Below are 6,255 nucleotides of genomic sequence, written 5' to 3' on the forward strand. Positions count from 1 at the left end.
AGGGCTAATATTTTTTCCAAAAAACTCAGTTTTCTGAAGAGCACACAAAGCAATGGTTTCAGACAGAAGTCAACATAAAACATCTGTTGCTATGTGCCGTGGCTGCTGTTGGCGCAGGTTCGGCATCTCTGGCGGCAGTAGTTGCATGGGGGCACTTCGATGGTCAGCAGGAATGCACGGTGTGCCGGATGCCTGGCTGTCTTCACACAGTAAGTGGGTGGCGGTGGCAGTGTGACGCAATATCTTATCATCATAAGTGGTGGTCCTTCAAGGTGAAAGCTGCTGTAGGTGCAGCAGCTACAGGAAAGTGTTCAGCACCATGATCAGCTGGGGACCAATCAGATGATGCTGGTACCTCACTTTCATTTTTGATATCCATCTCCAGATCACTTGAATGAAACTCAGAGTCCGACAAGTCAGAGTCCTATTCAATGAAATTACATAAAATGTCCACGGAGTATTTTGCTTTGCACATTTGCTTTGGTCTCTCGCCAGATGTCGGTGCCATTTTAGAGGTGGTTTGCTCTTTGCTACTCATGCACATGAAGGGAATGGAGGTTAAACCAACAAAGCTATGTAACTTTCCTTCTAGCAAAGAGAGTCGAACTAAAACATAACGGCGAGTTTTGTTGCAGCTTACAACTGATTACCGTCCTCTACCCCTGAATTTTGACAAATGTGGACATCACCCCTGAAAGAGTTAAAATTCAAAAAAGACGTATTGTGTCCAAATCTTATTGAAGAATTTTATCCCGAAGGGTTATCAACAGAAGAAGTGTTCTAGCAGCAAGAAACGATGAAGTCAAACGAATTAACGGCAAAATTGTTGATCAGTTACACGTCAAATTGGTTAAATGTGTATCAATAGACTCTGCTGAAACAGCTGGTGGTGATGGTAAGGAAGATGAAAACATCAACTTATAACATCACAAAGAATATCTACAACTGTTAACACCGTCATGTCTTCCACTGGCCGAATTACTGTTGGAATGTTGTTATTGCATAATTTATGTACGAGTGAAGTGTATCTGAGAAGTGGCTAGCGCATTGTGCCCGCCTGAGGGTTGGTGAGCGAAGCGAGCAGGCCCCCTAGTAAATTAAAAAAAAAAAACAAAAAAGAAAAAAAACAAACTGCTTGCGTATTTCATGGAACACAGCAATGTCTTCCAGCTGGAAGGAGCCAAGAACTTCAAGCTTCTCTTGTATCTGTAAGGTCTGGTGTTGGTGAAGCTTTGGCTTTCCTCCATCTTATGATGGCGACGGTCATCAAGTGGTACATAGAAATGTTAGAGCAGGGGTCCCCAACTCCGGTCCTGGAGGGCCCCTGTGGATGCAGGTTTTCATTCTAACCCTTTTCTTAATTGGTTACCTGTTTTTTCCTAATTAACTTCTTTTGAATTAATTTTAATTGACTTTTTAAGATTTGTTCCCCTGAATTTCTGTATCACTCCTCTGAATTGCTTCATTTCTTTCCTTAAACAGAAATGAAATATGAAGTGAGTGAGCCAACAGAAGACCAACTAAGTCAGGGCTCCAACCAATTTCACTCCAACCATTTGCTTAAATAGACGCAGAGTCTTGTTAATTAAATTTGTTCTTTAATTCCATGGCTTGTTGCTGCTCTCATTTTGTAATAGCACACATTTCTGAAATTTTCTCTTTTCCATGAGAACTGTTAAAATGTTTTGTGGATCTGAGCAGATCGATATTCCTGAGACCTTCACCTTTCTTTATTCTCAGATATTGCATGATAGACACGGTTTGCTGGTAATGTTTTGGCTCATTTTGTATCTCATTATTGTTTGGCTGCTAATTACGGAAAACAAGACAATTAAGGGGTCCGAGTCTTCAAGACCAAATCAAATAAAATTAATTCAAAAGAAGTTAATTAGGAAGAAAACAGGTCACTAATTAAGAAAAGTGGTTAGAATGAAAACCTGCAGCCACAGGGGCCCTCCAGGACAGGAGTTGGGGACACCTGCGTTAGAGTGTGCCAGATATGCCACACGAGTACTGTAGTGCACTCCACACGGCCATTCATACATCTCGGCCAATTGGTGAACAAGTAAAAAGAAAGTACAAAACAATGTGGTGACATCTCCCCACAACAGAACACCAGTGGCACCTCTAGAAAATCTTCAGCAAGGGGGCCCGATGGTGGACGTGCCCTCCAGGAATGAGTCTGAATGCCTCAGGTTAGCTCACAGGTGTCGAATTCTGGTCCTGGTTGGCCGATGTGGCTGCAGGTTTTCATTCTAACCATCTTCTTCATTAGTGACCAGTTTTTGCTGCTAATTACTTTTGACTTAGTTTTAATTCACTTGACTCAGGTCCCTTAGTTGTGTCTTTTTCCTTAATTAGCAGCCAAACTATAAATGAGACACAAAACGAGCCACCACATGAGCAGCTCACCTGTGCCCATCACACAATACCTGAAAATAAAGAAAGGGGACAATCTCGGTAAGGCTGATCTCTCAGGTTACCAAAACATCTTAAGAAAAAAACAGAAACGGCAACAGTTTTGGAAATGTCTGCTGTGGCAGAATGAAGAGGGCCGTCTTAACGCCACAGTTACCCGGTGGTTCCACGCTAATCTGTGTGTGTTGTGACTTGCCGAGTGGTTATGTAGGTAGGGGCCCCAGTGCACTGCTTTGCCTGGGGGCCTATAATACTGTTAAGACGGCCCTGAGAATGACAGCAGCAACAGGCCATAGAATTAAATAACAGGCTTAATTAACAGCAAGAATCGGCTTCTCATTAAGAGACTGGTTGGAGTGAAATCGTTTGGAGATTGAAATTCCAGTTTAGCTGTTGGCTCGTTTCACATCACATTTCTGTTTGGCTGGAATCAATTCAGAGGACTGAATCCTTAAAAACAGGACTATTAAAATGAAGGGAAAAGAAGTTAATTAGCAGTGAAAACTGGTCACGGATTAGGAAAAGCGGTAGAATAAAAACCAGCAGCCAGTGGGGCCCACCAGGCCCGGAGTTCAACACCCCTGCTTTATGATGGCTTGATTTGCATCTCATTAATGTTTAAGTTATAACAGTTTAAAAAAGTTCAGAATCTTAAACAAATGCAAGTCAATTAATTAAAGGAGTATAACCCACTAATTGTAGTAACTGGTCACCAATGCAGAAATCGGCTGAAACAAAAGGGATTTAACACCTCTGTCCCGGGACAAAGTTATTTCCCCGGCTTTGACAAATAATGACTACAACTGCTTGACTAACAGCATATAATAATAAAAACTTCAGAACGGAAGATCTCCCAAGACGTCACACGGAGACGGTCGCATTTGTCCGTCTCTGCTTTCCTAAGTGCATCTTGAGCATGGGAAAGGCGCTATATAAATAAAATGTATTATTATTATTATTATCTTTGAGTCACGGTTAATGATCACTGAATACTTACAAAAACTACAACATGACGCATTTCGACACAGAGTAATCGCGATGACGTTCACTTGCTACAAGCATTAAAGCCTTTCTGAACTCCGTTCGTCCATTTGCACCGCTGGGCCCGTCTGCGACTGCGGCGTCTCGGCTGGCGCTCATTAGCGGGATGTCCCACAATCACTCGCTCCGCCAATTATGCAAATGCACGCGCCGAACTCTGCGGCCTGTTCCCGCCTGCCGGCCTCGTGCCCGAGGCGAATCGGAAGCAAATGCGCGCCTCCCCGAGGTGCCGCTCCCGGACCGCGGCCGCCTTTCAGCCGATTCGTTCCGCCTTATTAACAGCTTGTAATCTTCTCATCTGCCTCCAAAAGCGGCTGTTAGCTGCCTCGATAGTACGGATAAGATTAGTAAGTGGGGCTGACAAGGGCTCACGCGCTTTTGGTTTCTTATTGTGATCGTGCACCTGTTCCTTTCGGCAATCTGTTAATTTCACATTATTATTAATTCATCATTGTTATCATTTATTAATGTTGGGGGTTTCTTTTTTTTAAACAGAAACGACCTTTTCACATGTCGTGCGGGAGGTGACGAAGTAAGCAGCTGGACTGAAGCGCTTTTCATTCAGGTTTGTGTTCCCATTCATTACTGGAAATAAAAAATCTGTACAAGTAAGCAATGAAGATCAGGATTTCAGTTCACAACCTCGCATTTAAGCATCTGTTAAGTAATGGTACTTTACGGTAAACAAATCTCATCAGTCAAAGACTGCAGTATTTTAAGTAACAATTTAAATGTCTGTTAATCGAGTTAATTGGATTAAAGCTGTCATGGACAGAGGAGAGTGACATTCTTACTTTTACGTCTGACCAACGTGCGCCAAGCTGCCGCTCTCAAGTGCCATGATGACCAGGAATGTATTAAAATACACAACTTCATCGTATTTAGTAGAAATTATTATTATTAACAGATCAGTTCTCCTGATGCAATGTTGATTCAGTTCCAGTGCTGCTATTATCTGAATCCTGGGGATAAATGCTCCGGCAAAACCCCAGTGCTGTTCTCCTAGAGCCTCTCTGGCTCTGGAAATATCGGTATTTGGGTCGAAAAATGAGGACTTTTGAGGACAACTGTCCCTATAATACACCTTTTTGTACTGTCTTACGGCTTTTTAAAATGACATAAACCTTTAGTAGTAATTTATCACTCTAAATATGATATGATGGCCACAATCACAGTCCCTGGCAAACTAATAACCCATTAAATATTTTGGAATATGTAAAGCATCTTAAATTAACAGACTTTGGTATTTGTGTACTAAACAGACGGCAGTGAAACGTCCCACACGGAGCCCAACAGTAGAATGGGTGTATATATTTTATGAGTATATATTTTTTCTATCCCAATACATGTTAAGAATTTGTCAAAACAATGGTACTTATGTATTTCTATCTATCTATCTATCTATCTATCTCTGTGTGTGTGTGTGTATATATATATATATATATATATATATATATATATATATATATATATATATATATACACAGTGGTGTGAAAAACTATTTGCCCCCTTCCTGATTTCTTATTCTTTTGCATGTTTGTCACACAAAATGTTTCTGATCATCAAACACATGTAACCATTAGTCAAATATAACACAAGTAAACACAAAATGCAGTTTTTAAATGGTGGTTTTTATTATTTAGGGAGAAAAAAAATCCAAACCTACATGGCCCTGTGTGAAAAAGTAATTGCCCCCTTGTTAAAAAATAACCTAACTGTGGTGTATCACACCTGAGTTCAATTTCCGTAGCCACCCCCAGGCCTGATTACTGCCACACCTGTTTCAATCAAGAAATCACTTAAATAGGAGCTGCCTGACACAGAGAAGTAGACCAAAAGCACCTCAAAAGCTAGACATCATGCCAAGATCCAAAGAAATTCAGGAACAAATGAGAACAGAAGTAATTGAGATCTATCAGTCTGGTAAAGGTTATAAAGCCATTTCTAAAGCTTTGGGACTCCAGCGAACCACAGTGAGAGCCATTATCCACAAATGGCAAAAACATGGAACAGTGGTGAACCTTCCCAGGAGTGGCCGGCCGACCAAAATTACCCCAAGAGCGCAGACACGACTCATCCGAGAGGTCACAAAAGACCCCAGGACAACGTCTAAAGAACTGCAGGCCTCACTTGCCTCAATTAAGGTCAGTGTTCACGACTCCACCATAAGAAAGAGACTGGGCAAAAACAGCCTGCATGGCAGATGTCCAAGACGCAAACCACTGTTAAGCAAAAAGAACATTAGGGCTCGTCTCAATTTTGCTAAGAAACATCTCAATGATTGCCAAGACTTTTGGGAAAATACCTTGTGGACTGATGAGACAAAAGTTGAACTTTTTGGAAGGCAAATGTCCCGTTACATCTGGCGTAAAAGGAACACAGCATTTCAGAAAAAGAACATCATACCAACAGTAAAATATGGTGGTGGTAGTGTGATGGTCTGGGGTTGTTTTGCTGCTTCAGGACCTGGAAGGCTTGCTGTGATAGATGGAACCATGAATTCTACTGTCTACCAAAAAATCTTGAAGGAGAATGTCCGGCCATCTGTTCGTCAACTCAAGCTGAAGTGATCTTGGGTGCTGCAACAGGACAATGACCCAAAACACACCAGCAAATCCACCTCTGAATGGCTGAAGAAAAACAAAATGAAGACTTTGGAGTGGCCTAGTCAAAGTCCTGACCTGAATCCAATTGAGATGCTATGGCATGACCTTAAAAAGGCGGTTCATGCTAGAAAAACCTCAAATAAAGCTGAATTACAACAATTTTGCAAAGATGAGTGGGCCAAAATTCCT

The sequence above is a fragment of the Erpetoichthys calabaricus genome, chromosome 4 (assembly GCF_900747795.2).
Source record: "Erpetoichthys calabaricus chromosome 4, fErpCal1.3, whole genome shotgun sequence".
Classification (NCBI taxonomy): domain Eukaryota; kingdom Metazoa; phylum Chordata; class Cladistia; order Polypteriformes; family Polypteridae; genus Erpetoichthys; species Erpetoichthys calabaricus.